The 15,958-nt window shown below is 42.3% G+C and overlaps 1 long non-coding RNA gene across 1 annotated transcript in view; it reads left to right on the forward strand.

Moving 5' to 3' along the window:
• The window catches only part of LOC140595748 (uncharacterized), a 31,613-nt gene extending 20,569 nt beyond the window's left edge, over positions 1–11,044 (forward strand). Inside the window, exons 2-3 of the long non-coding RNA XR_011997623.1 lie at positions 3,480–7,593; positions 10,802–11,044. This is a non-coding gene — a long non-coding RNA (uncharacterized lncRNA). The remainder of the gene's footprint in view (positions 1–3,479; positions 7,594–10,801) is intronic.
• Positions 11,045–15,958: the final 4,914 nt, after the last annotated feature.

A 15,958-nucleotide genomic window follows, 5' to 3' on the forward strand; every position in this document is an offset into this window, starting at 1 on the left:
CAAAACGCTCTAGAAAGTAGTAGAAAATAGGAAGGGAACAAAGAAAAGATTCATGGACCGGAACCCTTTGGTGGTTTAATTTTTGTTCTGTGGTACAAGGTGACCCGTGGATGGTTCGGCCAGGCTGGGTTGGTGGTTCTTTTTTCTCAGATTTAGGCATTGCTCTGGCTTATGGCCCTCTTGTCCCTTAAATGTTTTAAAATTTTTATTATTTTAAAAAATAAAATTTTTATTATTTTAAGAAGAAATAACTCTGAGTTGTTTAAAGTTCAAACAGTCATCCCCCTGCTGTGTGCCTGCAACGGAGAGTGATTTTAGAGAATTCAGGTATGACACGGGTGGTGGGCAGCTCTGATTCCCTCTCCAGGGCAGGAAGGACTCGAGGAGAAGGTTTGAGACTAGGAGGGGAAATGTCAGGAGATCCCAACTCAAAAAGTGGGAGGATAAAGGACGGGCCGCCTCGTTCCCATATTTCCCTATTTACGCTGCTCGGATCAAACCCCATCAAACAGGTGCTCCATCACCAGGACAATCCAGGGATTGCTGCTACTTTCCTGGGAGGCCTGGAGAACCCTACAAACCCCGAACCTGTCCGTCACTAGGTAGATCTGTGTAGACATCGGCCACTAGGTGGTGCCCAATCGCACAAAGGACCAGCCGGGATCTGGGCACGTGCCCAGAACACCTGGACAGGTGAGCTCACCTTGGTTATTCATCAGCTCTCAGAGAATGCCACCCCGCATTGACACCAATTGATTTATTTTACTTTTTTAAAGATTTTATTTATTTATTCGTAAGAGACAGAGAGAGAAAGAGGCAGAGACACAGGCAGAGGGAGAAGCAGGCTCCATGTAGAGAGCCCGACGTGGGACTCGATCCCAGGACCCTGGGGTCATGCCCTGAGACAAAGGCAGACGCTCACCCACTGAGCCATCCTGGTGTCCCCATTGATTTATTTCAAACACCATGATTTTTTAAACGTCATTTTACTCTGGCTTTCTTGGATTTAAAAACACTCTGATTTCTGCATTTTGTTCTGGTGAGGAAACTGTCTATTGGCTTCCTTGCTCTGGTCAATGGGGTTTTGGTTCTCCTACACGTCCTCCCACCACCTGAGAGGCCGCCTGCCTTCCCTGCTTCCTCCCGGGGTGTTGGGGTGAGGACTTGGGGTAATTCAGTCCCACAGTTCCCGTACAGGTCACGGTTGAGCCCATCGAGTCCCACGGTCACATTTCCTTTCTTGTAGCGGTTTTGTTAGCCCCGGAGGTAACAGGTGCTCCATTTCTTCCCTTTGCCTTGTTTTCTCTCACTTTCGTTAATCAGTCCCAGACCTTCAAGCAGAAGGAATTCGCTCCATTGACTCGGAAACGCCAGGAACCTGCGAGCAGCTGTCTGTCCCGGGAGCCTCGCTCTAGAACCTCACTCGGGAGCCTCGCTCTGGAGCTCTCTGTGCCCTGCTCCAGTACTCACCAGTGCTCGACACTCGTGTCCTGGGATCCGCCTTATTAGTTCTTCTGGGGCTTTCCTTGGCCTTACTCTTGTAGGGATCCCTTCTTCCTGAAGGGAGGGTGCAGGGGATGTCTCTCTCTTCTATGCTTCACTCCCTGGTTTTGGTGGAGGAAGACTTCCAGGAGCTTCCAGGAAGGATTCATGGAGGGGGGTGGTGTAGCAGAGCAGGTCAGAGCTCTGGTTTATCTTCATTCTACCCTTACACTGGGAGATTGGGCGAGGCTAATGATTCTTTCTCTTTAGATTATTCTTCTTTTCTTTTCTTTTTTCTTTTTCTTTTCTTTCTTTCTTTCTTTCTTTCTTTCTTTCTTTCTTTCATTTCTTCTTCCTTTTTTTTTTTTTACAGCAGAGGGAGAGAGAGAATGTCAAGCAGGCTCCACATCCAATGCAGAGCCTGATGCAGAGATCAATCCCATGACCCTGAGATCATGACCTGAGCCGAAACCAAGAGTCGGGTGCAGAACTAACTGAGCCACTCAGGCTCCCCTCTCCTCAGATGTTTAGACATTGCTCCTATGTTTGGACATTTGGGATTGGTATTGAGAAAGACGGTGCTCTTCTGAACCACTATCCTTTAACATGGATAAATATAGGGCATTTTATTATATTCTCCTTATCCCTAGTGGTCAGAAATTTTTTGAGTGATTTGGAATTTATTTATTTATTTATTTATTTATTTATTTATTTATTTATGTTCAGAGTACTCAGTAGGCCTTTTTATTCCAACAACTCACATGCTTCAGTCCTGGGACAATTTCTTCCATAATTTCCTTCATGATATATATATAAATATATATATATATTTTAAAATATTTTTAAAATTTATTTATTCATGAGAGACACAGAAAGAGAGGCAGAGACACAGGCAGAGGGAGAGGCAGGCTCCTGGCAGGGAGCCCAATGTGGGACTTGATCCTGGGTCTCCAGGGTCACGCCTTGGGCTGAAGGTGGCGCTAAACTGCTGAGCCACCCGGGCTGCCCTCATGATATATTTTAAAAAGATTTTATTTAATTATTTTTCAGAGAAAGAGAGAGAGAGACAGAGAGAGAGAATAAGCAGGGGGAAGGGCAGAGGGAGAGAGAGAAGCAGACTCCCCACTGAGCAGGGAGCCCGATGTGGGGCTCCATCCCAGGACCCTGAGATCATGCCCTGAAGGCAGATGCTTCACTGACTGAGTCACCCAGGCATCCCTCCTTGATAATATTTTAATCTCTAAATTCTTTACTTTCTTCTTTTGGAAATTCATATAATTCAGATATTGGAAACCCTTGATCCATTTTCTAAGTATCTGTTTCTCTCCCTGTTTTCCATCCCTCTCCTCTTTGGGAGATTTGGTCACAACTTTTCACCTTCCAATCACCCTATTGACCTCATGAGGTTTCAATTCTCAGGAGCTCATTCTTACTTTTTAAGTGATGCTCTCACAACTTGGTCTTGTTTCACAGTTGAAAATGTTTTGGCTATTTCCCTGGGGGCATTCATTGTAGACTTTTTCTTTTTTGTTTTTTTTGTTTTTTACATTCCTCAGCTTCCTTTTTTTTTTTTTTTTTTTTTGTTCCCGTTTCCTTCCACTTGTCTCTGTCTTTTGTGTTGGAACTTGCCTAAAACTGCCTGTTAATCCTTGCGGGTACATTTACATTTCAGAAAGAGAATCCCAGTATTGACAGTACTGATAGGGAACTCTGTGTATCCTGCGTGTGGGGTGGGATGGAGGGGCCTGTGCAATGGTGGGCTTTTCTCCAGAGGCGTTAGTTGGCTTGACCACGGGGGAGCTGCAATGCCAGGGTCTGTGGGTCTTTTCACCTGTGAGGATCACGTCCCCAAAGAGCAGTCTGAGTCTTGTGGAGGGAGTGGAGGGTGCAGGCAGCGCTAGTGTAAGTTTTGCTACCTGCATTCTGGAGCGTGAGCCAGCAGAAGGGAGAGGATACCAACCTGGGGATGAGGATTTCAACTGAATTTCTCTTTCTAGGGGAAGGATGGCTCCTCTCCATGGGGTTCCCGGCAACTGAGTCCAGATGCTTTCGAGAGGTTTGCCTAAGTCGCCTGCCAGCATCTGGGAGACACCTGCATCAGGCTGCCTGCAGAAGGGGGTACCTGGGATTCACCTGCTCCTCGAAGACTCTCTCCTCAGAGCATTTGTGCCTCCAAGCACCTCAGTCATTCCAGGGCCCTAGGGGGGCAACCCCCTTGCTTCTTGCTGGCCTCTCCTCCCCAGAAAAGGAGGCAGCTTCTCCCCCTACCAAGTCAGCACGCAAACCTCCCCTTCCACGCCTGTTCAAATTCTACGGGCATCTTTTGCCTGCGGCCATTCCTTTCCACCACTCACTTTGTCCTTTTGGATTCTTTGTGTACTGTCATTTGATGAGGTTCCTGAAGGATGCTTGTGTCCAGCTCTCCGTGGTTCCTGGAGATCCCTCAGCTTCTATCATATATTGCATACTTTTAGGCCTTTAGAGGATGATCCACCAAGGATTTAGGAAATGTTTGCCAAAAAAATTAGGGAACGTGAGGACAACATGAGCGAGCCACAGAACGCTGGCCACCAGTTGGAAAGACTGAACTTGGCTCGTCAACCACTTGCTTACTCGTGAACAGGTCGCATTTCTCTAAATCTGTTTTATCCTCTGGAAAATGAGTCTAATCTACTAATATCTGCATCATTCAGCTACTCCAAGGCGGGGGTGGGGGGTGGGGGGACGAGGAGCAACCAGGAATGCTAATGCTCTCTGGAAAGTCAGACGTGTTTCACTATAAGCAAGCCTATTTTGATCACCCGTCAGAGATGGCACATTTATGAGAGCAACGCAGTATTTCTTTAGCCTTTTGGAAAAATGGGTGCTAGGAACAATGATGTCAGGCTAGATTTGGATACACGACCCGGACTATACCTAGGGGCAGACGGGTGTACTTTAAAATTTTGGGGCAGCCTGGGTGGCTCAGCGGTTAAGCGCCGCCTTCAGCCCAGAGCATGATCCAGGAGACGTAGGATCGAGTCCCACGTCGGGCCCCCTGCATGGAGCCTGCTTCTCTCTCTGCCTGTGACTCTGCCTCTCTCTCTCTGTATCTCATGAATGAATAAATAAAATCTTAAAATTTTTTTTTTTGCTGGATTGAGCATCTTCCCTCCTTGCTGTTCCAGCCTCCCTGGCGCCCTGGGTTGTCTGCTGCTGCTTTAAGACTGCAGAGCGACCGGTGGCCAGAGAGGCAGGGCAGGGGGTCCCTGCCCGCCACCTCCCAGGCAGGGAAGGTTAGGAGGGAGCACTGGGATTCCGGCCGCGGGAGAGGAGAGATGAGTCTGCCCGCCCGCCTGCTGCCTGGATGTGGAGGCTGAGGGCTGGCGCACGGGAGGCCGCTCCTTCTAAACAGGTTTCAGTGATTTGCCCTCTTTTGTGTGACCAGCTCATCCCCTGCAAACCACGATGTCCCCTTTCACGCTGGATGCGCTAGCAAAGCCGCAGCAGCCCATCTAAACTTTCGGTGAATGGCCCTTTGATTTTCTCAGTGCTCCTGTCCCCTCCCACGCCACCTGCACCCGTCCCCTCCCTTTCCTAATATTGCAGGACAGCCTCAATTTCCTGCCAGGTTCCTCCTCGTGCTGGCTCCATAGGGACCGATTCTGGGGTTGTGCTCAGTAGAAGCACTCCATCATATGCTGTTGAAAACGCTCGGGGTAAAAAAATCCAGCGAATGTTTTACTCCACTTGGGCTTATGTTAGGGCTACCACCACCCATCGCTGAATTTAACTCACTTTTTAGTTTTTGCTTTTTGGGTGGCCTGAGAGCATGCATCAGTGCTGAGTCGTTCCCCGGGCAGGACAGGAAGTGAAACGGGCTATTTCTGGCCATTCTCCACTAAGGTTGGTGTTTTTATGGAACCCAGGATGCTGCAGGGTTGGGTTCCTTGCTGTCCTAAAGCAATGTCCGGGAAAGGCGTCCTGATGAACCAGGTGTTTCAAGGTCTGGCCGAGTACTCTCACTTGGGTCCCACACCTGGTGTGGTTGTCCTCTGTGGACAGTCTTCTCAATGCTCTTTCCCTCACTAGTATCTGTGACCAAACTTGCTATTCCTCACTGACTCATGCTGTTCCCTGCATGCACTCAGGGCAGAGAAGAGAAGTAGCTTCTCATCCAAAAGCTGGTTCCTCTCTGTCTGCCCTAACTTACCGATACTCCTGTAGTGGACCTGCCCTTTTTAGGGCACAATAATGTCGAGTGTTCTGTAATTCATGTGTTTTGGTTACTTTGGTTGTCTTCCTACTGATGAGCAGGCACATGGCAGGCCTGCAGCACTGCCTGAGCACCTGCTGTATACTCTCAGCCCTGGGCTGCTACCCTGTAGGTATCAGCTTGGTTGATCCACACATGGACCTAAATAGGCGACACTGTTTTCCCCACAGTGCAGGTCCAGTGCCGCTGTTGGCAGGTAACTTGCCCAAAGTCACACAGCAGTAGGTTCACAACATACATAATCTAAGAGAGAGGCTTTCCAAAAATCAGCCCTGACCTTCATACATTGTTGGTGGAAATGCACAACGGTGTAGTCAATGGTGTCAGAAGTTGTCGGAGTTCCTGACAAAGTTAGAAATCGTGTTACCGTATGACCCAGCGCTTCCATTCCTAGGTATCTGCCCAAGAGCAATGAAAAGGAGCCTCCACACAAACCCCTATACGTGAATATTCAGAGCAGCATTCTTTAGAGCATCCCAAAGTGCGAACAACTCCAATGTCCATCAACTGATAAACCAAATGTGGAATATAATGCAGTGGGTTATTATGGAGCCATAAAAAGGAATGAAGTATTGGCACTACTACAGCATGGAGGGATCTATCTTTTTTTTTTTTAAGATTATTTATGTATTTATTCAGAGAGAGGCAGAGACATAGGCAGAGGGAGAAGCAGGCTCCCTGCAGGACTCAATCCCAGGACCCCATGATCATGACCTGAGCCAAAGGCAGATGCTCAACCACTGAACTACCCAGGTGTCCCTCGGAGGGACCTTGAAAACCTTGTGCTAAGTGAAAGAAGTCAGTCACAAAAGGGCACATACTGTATGGTTCCATTTATATGGCATGCCCATATAGGCAAATCCAGAGAGAAAGCAAGTAGAATGGGGCTTGTCTATGGCTGTGGGGTGGGGGGATGGGGGGAGGTGGCTCATGGGTACAAGGTTTCTTTCTAGGGATGATGAATATCTTCTAAATTTAGATTTGATGATGTTTGCACAACTCTGTATACATACCAAATTACTGTATTGTTTAGCTTAAATGGGTCAAGTGTAAGCTGTGAATTATCTTTCAATAATGCTGTTATATAAAATATCAGCTCTGTGGGTCATAATCACTTGGGCATATTGCATGTACAGGAGTCCCCCTCCCGTTATCTGCAGAGATCTGTTCCCTCTTATCTGACAGAAACTGCAGACAGTACCGAGTCCTACGTATACTATGTTCTTTCCTATACACACATTCCTGAGAAATGAGGAGAAAGGAGCAAGAATAAGGGGGAAGGAAGGACACCACTGTAAGTGATTTAGGGCCTGGGAAAAAAATACTCCTCCTGAAAAGGGAGGAACAGAAAAAAAAATTTACCCTTTTGGAATCTGAGAGGTATTCTGTGGATTTATTGACACAGGAGTACAGATCTGAAAAATTGTCACCATTCTTTCCTGAGTAAAATATTAATCTGTGTTTGCATGAACGAATGGGTAATAATCAATCCATGCTATTTGTCCCTTAATTTGGTTCAATGAGGAAACGAGCAACTGCTGCTGGAATGCCATGGGATAAAAGACTGCTTTAGTATTTGAAGAAAACGTAAATCCTTAGAATTTAAACATTAATATGCCAAACATAATCCCTGCTTTCTATTTCTTAATTCATAGCAATAAAAGTAGGGGGTTAATAACAGTAATCTGATATCCCTATAGGCTTTCATAGAAACTTAATAATGTTTAAGTATTCTATTTTTTTAATTTTAAAAATATATGAGAAAAATAGCATGAGCAATATTATTCCCATTTGACAGGTGCTTAATATCAAGAGCTGGAGAGATTAAGTGATTTATGTCAACTCAATTTGCTGAGGTGAGTCTAAAATCCAGGGCACCACTCCTCTGCTTTATCATACCGGGCTGCATCATTTTAAAGCAAAGAGGTGACTTTTTATCCCCCATCCTATGGCCAATGACACATGCCTGGAGATTGCTTTATATTTCAAATCCCCTCTCTAATCCTAGTCCTCAGTTTATATATGCATTCAGGCTCCTAAAAATCAAATGGGACATTGGAGAGAACACTGAGACCAGTGCTCCTGGGTAAAATATCTCCCTGTGGAGTCTCCTGGCCCTGCCCCATTTCCGAGCCTGGGGAACCCCTTCCCCAGCTCATAGCTGACTGAGGGCTGGAGCTATAAAGAGACAAGCAAAGTTAGGCCATGTCTCCATTCCTTACCCATGTCTGGCCATGGGCCTCCCATCCAGAGAGGAGGTGCTGTGTGTTGTGGAGAGCTGGGGATGCATGTTGGGTTGGGACACCTCGGTCTGATCTTCACCCATCGCCACTCGTCCTCATCCTGAGCAAACCCTGGTTGGTTCTGATTATTTGCACCTACCAACCAGAGCTGGCTTGCTGAGGATCTCTGTGGAGGCAGTGCCCAGGAAGGCAGTTTGTTCACTCTAAAGCCAAACGTGGCTGTGCCCCATGGAAGCTGGACTGGGCATTTTCTGTGATGTTAATAATGTGCACAGCCTGGGGCTAGCCAAAGTGGTGGAGGGGTGAGGCTTACCCTTGATGTACCTGCATCAGTGTCCTCTTGGCACACCCTGACCCACTCGAACCTCACACATCCAACCCCCATCCTTCCGACTTTGGGAAGAAGGAAGGCACGTGTGAGTCTACTAAGTTTCTGGCACTCTGTTAGGAAGTTGACATCTGGTCAACCTGCTACGCGGTTGATAACAGAGGCTATATCAGGTAACCTGGTAAGGGATTAAGCTTTATTAAACTAAGTAGCAGTCCTGCCAGCTCTCTGGGGGGTACACAGATAAGAGACTCACACTGCCAGCCTCGTGAGGAGCACATGATTTAATGTCGGCCTCCCAGGATGAGTGTGGGCACCCAGAGCTGGCCTGGCAGGGTGAGCATCTTGGCTCCAGTGGCCCCCCCACCATGTTACTTGGGGAAAGTTCTGTGACTTTTCCACATTTTGGCTTCCTGGTTAGTACAATGGGGGAAGGAGTTCTCTTTCCCTCCTAGGGTACGAGGAGGACACTTGTAAACAGCTTCAATGGGTGGGACAAAGAGTGCTCAGTAAAGAGCTGATATTTTTGAATGTGATTCAAGCCTGTGAGTACTCGATGGCCCATGTATGTGTGGTGGGCGAGCAGCCAGCTGTGTGGACCACGGAAGGGGCTAGATCTCGGTCTGGGTGACAGGAGGTGACATTTGACTGAGTCCAGAACGGCTCAGGGTAGGCTCTCCCCAGGCAGAAGAAAGGAGGAAAGTTCTGGCAAGAGAAACCAGCATGATGTATTTGGTGAATTTGGGGAGTTCTGGATATCTGGTGATGCTGGCCCTGAGCGTCCCTGCATACGAGCGATGTGGGGGGGTGGGCTGAGTGTCCAGGCTGGGATGAGCGATCCAAGAGCCTTCTATGTTATAGGAAGGAGGCTGAATTTTATCAGTGAGAAACAGGTTTAAAGTAGAATTCCCAAAATATGTTCCTGGAACACTAATTCTACAGGACCGCTTTTTACCTTTAAATGCTTGGTATTAAGTTTCTTACAGCAAACTACCTAAGTAGTACATATTGATGCAATAAGTAAAATGATGCCGTATAAAATGTTGATAGTCTATCTCCTGCCAAGTCCCTGCCCGCCTAGTTCCATCCTCTGAGGTGACAAAGGTAGACAGCTGGTCGGTGTCTTTCTCCACACTCATACACATGTAGACACACATTTAGAGAAACCCCTGATTAAGGGAATGACCCTTTCAGAGCAGAGTGTCCAGGGGAGGGGTTGCTCTTCTCATCCAAGGACTCTGCCTGGAGGTCCTTCAATCACGCCATCCCCATGACCGATTTCTTTTGAAGTCGCCCTTTGTGGAGGTCACAACGAGATAGGCTCATGATAAATGAAACACCAAAAATATTTCTTGGTAGCCTTTTGGTTGCTATAGAGAAAAAGCTTCTAAATACATCTCCAGCCAGCATGTTAATGATGACATCTGATATACTACAACCGGAAGGAAAAGAGGCACACAGACCACATTTACAGTTAATCCATTTGGGAGGAAGAATTGGGCTTCTAAATACAACTCTGTCACTTGTAAGAGCATCTCCTGACAACCTAGAAGGAAAGGCCACCAGGTAGACCCTGTTATACCACATCCTGGCCTGCCAACGTGAATCTGCACGGCCAGGGGCTACTTGGGGTTTGCAGGGATGCAGATGCCCAAGGCCAGATGTGATGTGATGAGTCTGAATGGTGGAACTAATTCTTCCTTTGACCTCAGGGGGTTCATGTTGAGGAAGGAACTCATGTGAAATGTCCTGTTCTCCATGGAGGCCCCAATAAGAAACAGATGGGGGATACAGTGAAGGACAGGGTACTGAGGTGATGCGCCAGTGGGAGATGATGAAGTGACCAAGGCATGGTCCCAGTGGAAAGCTTTTGCACCTCTAAGAATAAAGGGGCCAGGGGAGCTGGAAGGTATTATAGGACCCCGAGACAGAACTGTGGAGGACAGGATGGTGGGGGACAGAGGTTGTGGTCACAAGGAACTCAGCTGTTGACAAACCACGGTGTGGCAGGGAGGAGGAGGGATACTGAATCAGACATGTCTTTTCCTGCCCTCTGATCACCTCCCTTCTCTACTGGCTAAGCTGGTGGAGCCTGGATGGTGCAGTCCATAGAGGTCAGACGCTTGAGGCACTGATGCCAGATAAGGTGGAGGGATCAGTGGAGATCAACCAGCATACGCAATACCTGCAATATAAGTCATCAGATCTGCATCCTCACTGTATTCTTAAAGTTATAAATAAAAATGAGCTAAACTTACATTTTATTTATATTTCTAAACTTGTATTTTTTTGAGTTTTTTTTTTGGGCAATCTGAACACCCAAGCTATAGGCTTGAACCTATAGCCCGGAGATCAAATGTTGTATGCTCTACTAACTAGCCAGCCAGGTGCCCCATGATTTCTTTAAAGTTTGTTTATTTATTTATGTATTTATGTATTTATGTATTTATTTATGTATTTATTTATTTATTTATTTATTTATTTATTATCTAGTAATCTCAACACCCAACGTGAAGCTTAAAGTCATGACCCCAAGATCAAGTCACATGCTCTTCTGACTGAGCCAGCCAGCCAGCCCTGTTAAACTTGTATATTTAAGAGATAATGAGCCATCGCTATGAAATACTTGATCTTACATGAAGAATATCCTGGTTTCGGGGTGAAAAAAAAACCACGTAATAAACAAAGATTATCTATGCTCACCGAGAAATTTTAGTAAATATAGTCTGCAACATTCTATCTGCCTCTTGCTTATGTTTTTTTTTTAACCATCATGAGATATAAATCACATACCATGCAATTTACTCACTTCAGGTGTACAACTCAATGGCTTTTATAGTATTCACAGAAATGTACATCCATTATATAACAAATCCAATTTCAGGACATTTTTTCGACCCTCAAAAGAAACTATTTATCCATTACCAGTCAATTTCCCTCCCCTTATTGCACCTCTCCAGCCCAAGGCAAGCACTAATCTATTCTCTCTCTCTATGAATTTGCAACTTCTGGAGACTCGCTATAAATGGAATCATATAGTACATGGTCCATTGTGACAGGCTTCTCTCTCAGCACAGTGGTTTTCTTAATCCATGTTGTAACATGCATCAGAGCTTCACACCTTTTTATTTTTGAATATTTCATCATACGGATATATCATATTTTATCTAGTCATCATGATAATTATGAATGATTATGAATAATATCTCTAAAATATTTATGTACAAGTTTTTGCATGGCCATAAGTTTTCATTTCTCTTGAATAGATACCTAGGAGTGGAATTTCTAGGTCATATGGTAACTCTTTGTTTATTTATTTATTTTTTTAGGGAACTCACAAACTGTTTTCCAAAGTGGCTGTATCATTTTATATTTCTACCAACAGCGAATGAGGGTTTCAGTTTCTTCAATTGTGCAAACATTTGTTATTATCTTTCTGATACTTAGTGAAATGTCTTCTCATTGAGGTTTTGATTTGTATTTTCCTGATAACTAATGATTTTGAGTGTATTTTCATGTGATATTGTCCATTTGAGTATTGTCTTTGAAAGAATATCTAAGATCTCATATTTAATTGGATTATTTATTTTTAATTTAATTAATTTTTAAAATTTTTATTTTATTTTATTTATTTTTTATAATAAATTTATTTTTTATTGGTGTTCAATTTGCCAACATACAGAACAACACCCAGGGCTCATCCCGTCAAGTGCCCCCCTCAGTGCCCGTCACCCAGTCACCCCCACCCCCCGCTCTCCTCCCCTTCCACCACCCCTAGTTCGTTTCCCAGAGTTAGGAGGCTTTATGTTCTGTCTCCCTTTCTGATATTTCCCACACACTTCTTCTCCCTTCCCTTATATTATTGTGAGGTAAGAGTTTTAAAAAAAATCTATTGTGGCTATGAATATCTTATCACCTATATGATTTGGAAATATTCTCCTATTCCACGGGTTGTGTATTAAGTTTTTTGATGGTATTATTTGCAGCACAAAAACTTTTATTTTTGGTACAGTCTGATTCATGCATTTTTCTTTTGTCCCTTGTGCTTTTGGTGGTCTACCTAATAAGGTTTTGCCTAATGCGAGGTCACCAAGATTTATGCCTATGTTTTATAATTGTAGCTCTTAGATTTATTTTGGTCTGTGATCATTTTGAGTTAATTTTTATGCATAGTGTGAGGTAGGGGTCCAGTATCATTCTTTTGCATGGGGATATCAAATTGTCTCACATCAGTTGCTGAAAAGATTATTCTTCCCCCCCTTAAATTGTCTTAGCATTCTTGTGAAAATGAAAGGATTTGCTTCTGGACTCTCAATTCTGTTCCATTGATTTCCAGAGCACACTGTCTCCATAATTGAAGCTTTGTCGTAAGATCTTCCTTCCAATTTTATTGAGATATAATTGACATATAACATTGTGAAAGTTAAGGTGTGCAAAATGATGATATGAAATATGTACATATTATAAAAATGGTTACCTCAATAAGTTTAGTTAACCTCTGTCACTTTACATAGTCACAATGTTTTTCCCCTTATGATAAGAACTTTTAAGATCTACTCTTTTTGTAATAAGTTTTGAATTGAAAGTGTGAATCCTCCAACTTTGTTCTTCCTTGTAAAATTGTTTTGACTATTAATTTATTTATAAATTTAATTTGCTAATCTCTGCAAGAAAGCCAGCTAGTACACTGATAGGGAATACATTGAATCTGTAGATAAATTTGGGGGAACATCATCATCTTAATGATATTGTCTACTTTTCTATGAACATGGGATGTTTTTCTTTAATTTTTCAATAACGTTTTATAGTTTTCAGAGTGCATGCTTTTTATTTTTTATTTTTATTTTTTAAAGATTTTATTTATTTATTCATGAGATACAGAGAGAGAAAGAGAGGCAGAGATTCAGGCAGAGGGAGAAGAAGGCTCCATGCAGGGAGCCCAATGTGGGACTCGATCCAGGGACTCCAGGATCATGCCCTGGGCTGAAGGCAGGTGCTAAACTGCTGAGCCACCCAGGTGTCCCCCTACATTTCTTTTTTAAATGTCATTTTATTTTTTACTTTTTAAAAAAGTAAACTCTATGCCAATGTGGAACTTGAACTCAAAACCTCAAACTCAAAAGTCTCATCCACTGACTGATCCAGCCAGACACTCCAGCATTAAATATATTACCAAGTATTTTATTCTTTTTGATGCTATTGTAAATAGAATTGTTTTCTTATTTCATGTTCAGGTTTTTGTTGAAACTGTATAGAACTACGATGGATTTTTGTAAATTGACCTCATATCCTGCAAACTTGCTCAAGTTGTTTACTTGTTCTAATAGTTTTTTAAGTAGATTCCTTAGGATTTTCTCTATACAAGTTTATGTAAATTGCAAATAGAGATAGTTTTATTTTTTTCCTTTGTCGTCTGGATGCCTTTTATTTATTTTCTTGCCTAACTTTGTGGAGAAAATTTTCTTGACTAGCAGAGGTAAGAGCATATTATCCTTGCCAAGTTATTGATCTTGGGGGAAAAGCATTAATTATTTCACCATTAATTATGATATGAAGCTGTGGTTTTTGTATATGTCCTTTATCAGACTAAGAAAATTCACTTTTGTTCCTTGTTTGCTAAATGCTTTCATCATGGAAGGGTGTTGAATTTTGACAAATGCTTTCTCTCACCTGTTGAGGTGATCCTGTGGTTTTGGTCCTCTATTCTATAGACATGTATTATGTTAGCTGATTTTCAGATGTTAAACCAACCTTGCATTCCTAGCATAAATGCTATTTGGTTATGGTGTACAGTTCTTTTTACATATTGCTGGATTCAGTGTGTGGCATTTGGTTGCATCTTCTTACATCTATATTCACAACTGATATTGATCTGTCTTACATCTATATTCACAACTGATATTGATCTGTAGATTTCTTGTAAAATATTACAAGATCTTGTAATATTGGCTGGTTTTAGCATCAATTGTATATTGGCCTAATATGAGTTGGGAATCTCTCTTCTAATTTTTGGAAGAGTTTATGAAGAGTTAGTATTATTTATTCTTTAAGTGTTTGGTAGAATTAACGAGTGAAGCCATCTGAGTCTGAGCATTTTTTGTGGGTTTTTGGTTATTAATTCAATCTATTTACTTGTTATGGGTCTATTCATATTTTCCATTTATTTTTGAGTAGTGTCAGGAATTTGTTTTTCTAGGAATTTTTTCACTTGGTATAAGTTATATAATCTATTGGTATGTATTTGTTCACTTATTCCATCATAATACTTTATAGCAGATCAATAATTTCCCATTTATTTCCTAGTTTTAGTAAATTGAGTCTTTTTTTCTTAGTTAATTTAAAAAAAAAAGCATGTTGGAGTGTCAGGCTGGCTCATAGGTAGAGCATATGAGTCGATCTCAGGATTGTGAGTTCAAGCCCCATACTGGGTGTAGAGATTACTTAAATTTAAAAAAAAATCAAAAGGATTTAAAAAGGCATGTCACTTTTTTATCTTTTCAGGGAACTTTTTATTCTATTGACTTTCTCTATTGTTTTTTCTATTTTCTGTTTCAATAATTTCTCTCTAATCCATCTGCTTGCTTTATGCTTAGCTAGTGTTTTTTTTTTTGTTTTGTTTTTTTTTGTTTTTTTTTTTTTTTAACTCCAGCATCTTGGGACACAGAGATTTAGGACTAATTTGAGATCATTCTTCTTTTTTCTTTTGAAATTCTGTGGAACTTGCATTTATCCATTAACTATAGTTTTGATGATATCTCTCTTATTTTTTTTAAAGATCTATTTATTTGTTTTAGAGAGAGGGAAAGAACATGAGTAGGGTGAGGGGCACAGGAAAAGGGAGAGAGAATCTTCAAGCAGACTCCCTGCTGAGTGCAGAGCCCTACATTGGACTCAATCTCAGGATCCTGAGATCATGATCTGAGCTAAAGGCAAATAAGTAACCAAGTTATGTAGGTGCTCTTTTTTTTAAAACTTTTAAAGTCTATTTCGTATATTTATATATATATGCTCCCATTCTTTTATGGTTGTTGTATATCTTTTCCACCCTCTTACTTTCAACCTGTTTATATATTTGCACTTAAAATGTGTCCTCTGTAGATACCATGTAGTTAGACCTTGTTTTTGTTTTGTCCTGACTGACAACCTCTGCTTTTGGTTAGATTGCATAATCCATTCACCTTTAGTAGTGTTATTGATATAGTTGAATTTATATGCCCTTTTGCTTTTTCTGTTTGTCTTATGTCTTTTTTGTTTGTTCCTTATTTACTGATTTCTTTTACATTAAGCGAACATTTTCTAATGTTAATTTCTTTCATCACTTCCACAATATATTATCTGGGATTTTTTCCCTACCGATAGCTCTAGACTTACAATATACACCTTATCAAAATGTATTTTAGATTTAGACCAGCTCAATTCAAGTGAGATTATTAAAATGTAACTCCATTCCTCCCTCCCTTTTTTTACACGTTAGAAGTTTGTTATATTTACCTTCTTAGGCACCATTTCTGATTTTCTTCATTTTTTTCTATGCTTTGAGTTATCTTCTTGTGTCATTTTCTTCCTCCCATACAATTTTATTCCTCCCTGCCTCCTTTGTGTTGCTATTGTCAAATACATTACAATATTATAGGTTATAAGACCATTGAT

The sequence above is a fragment of the Vulpes vulpes genome, chromosome 15, assembly GCF_048418805.1.
Source record: "Vulpes vulpes isolate BD-2025 chromosome 15, VulVul3, whole genome shotgun sequence".
Lineage (NCBI taxonomy): Eukaryota > Metazoa > Chordata > Mammalia > Carnivora > Canidae > Vulpes > Vulpes vulpes.